Source organism: Branchiostoma floridae, unplaced genomic scaffold (assembly GCF_000003815.2).
Source record: "Branchiostoma floridae strain S238N-H82 unplaced genomic scaffold, Bfl_VNyyK Sc7u5tJ_1141, whole genome shotgun sequence".
NCBI lineage: Eukaryota > Metazoa > Chordata > Leptocardii > Amphioxiformes > Branchiostomatidae > Branchiostoma > Branchiostoma floridae.
Window position 1 is genome coordinate 1 of NW_023365614.1, and position 1,671 is coordinate 1,671.

Here is a 1,671-nt window from a genome sequence, read left to right on the forward strand (position 1 = left end):
ACAAAACGGTAGCCACCCATGAGGCATGTACACACATATGGTATCTGAACGATCGAAACTTGGCCCTGGTGAAACCTTCCGTTTACATTTCAACTAATCTTCAAGTTGAGGCAAACGTAGCAATTTTGGACTCAAGTAACTTTTGAATTGGAGTTATATCAAAATGAGTGGCTGCACCACTTTACACCCCCCTCTCCCTCTCCCCGAGTTGTCACTGTATTGCTTGTTCAAGTTGAGATAGTGACATATAGCCAGGTATGCGAATGGTCCTACGACCGGAATGCCAGTAAACACATTGACACATTTCTGATAAGTTCACTTGGTGTACTATTTTTTCAGTACAAAGGAGCCGTCAGACAAGTCAAGAACAGGTCTACTTCAGTGAGCGACTTTAGTCCGGCATTATGGATGTACCGATAGACTCACTTATAATTCTTGCGATTGGATTTTCCGTGGTCCTCTTATTTTGGTGGTTGTCGAAAAAACTAGTACAGCCAGGAAACGGTGATGACGCTGACAGAAGGTACACTATAAGCTGCTATTTGCTATATTGTTTAAACAAGATGTTTATTATGTGTATTTTTGCTTTTATCTGTCTAATTATGTGTCTGTTTATCTGTCAAAACTGTCTATGCCTCTTTGCCGTTGTATTGCGAACTCTCCTCTGGCCCTAAGTAATGTCTTTGCATCTAAGAAAGATAAAATGTTCTGCTTTAATTGCAGCCTATTCATAATTGTAGCTTTAAACAAATGGTATTAAAAAACGTCGATGTGGTATTCAATCCCAGTCCGTACAGGTACCAAGCATATCGAGATAGACCCAACCCTGAGCCAGAAAGGCATGTAAAGGCAAAGGAGGAAGTTCGCTTACCCGAAACCTACGGATGTCGAGGTAGCGTTAACGACAATGCTGTGCCAGAAAGGTACTTGTACTTAACGACTGTGAAGACAGTCCCGTGGTCCCTCACTGAAAGGATTTGAAATAGGAGGAATCTAGAAGTTTTACTATACGTAAATGTGTTACGTGGAATTGTTTATAAAGATCCTTGTCTGGTTTGGCTTTTATCTGTCAACTATGTCATTTTGAATTCTCTTACATATTACTTGAAGAAGGAGAAACCTTTTCACTTGAATTGGTAATTATCAACGGTTGTAGCTTGCTAAAATTGTTTAAACAACGTTGCTATGACATTCAATTTCATCTCGTACAGGCATCCGGGATATCGACATAGATTCAGTGCTGAGCCAGAAAGGCGCACAAGGGAGGACGTCGCCTCTCGGATGCCCGGGTGGCAGATGGGAAGGGACTACTCGTACGGCAATCCAGAAAGGTACGTAAAAGGAACGTCATTTGTGGCGTGACTGATAGAGTGTTTGGTTCAGAACCCAGAGGTCCAGAGTTCGATACCCGCCTTACCCCCGACGTTGTGCCCTTATGAAAGGCACCTTACACGACCTTCCTCACTCATGTGTAAAAAGGGATGCGTCACTTCGGTCGGGGATGCAAAATACCACCTTTACGAGGGGCGTTCAATAAGTAATGGTCCTGACCCACTTCTAGTTGTCTGATCTAGATGAAATTGTATATGTGTAATGATTCATATCTCTATAGATCATGTTGCAAAAAACAGCTCTGAACTAATTGTGGTTTTTGATTTACAGGAGTTTGAA

At 42.0% G+C, this 1,671-nt stretch overlaps 1 long non-coding RNA gene across 1 annotated transcript; it reads left to right on the forward strand.

Moving 5' to 3' along the window:
• Positions 1-436: 436 nt before the first annotated feature.
• LOC118407267 lies at positions 437-1,395 on the forward strand. The gene is made up of 3 exons (XR_004830127.1): positions 437-523; positions 789-923; positions 1,212-1,395. It is a non-coding gene; the product is annotated as an uncharacterized LOC118407267 (long non-coding RNA).
• The last annotated feature ends 276 nt before the right edge of the window (positions 1,396-1,671 follow it).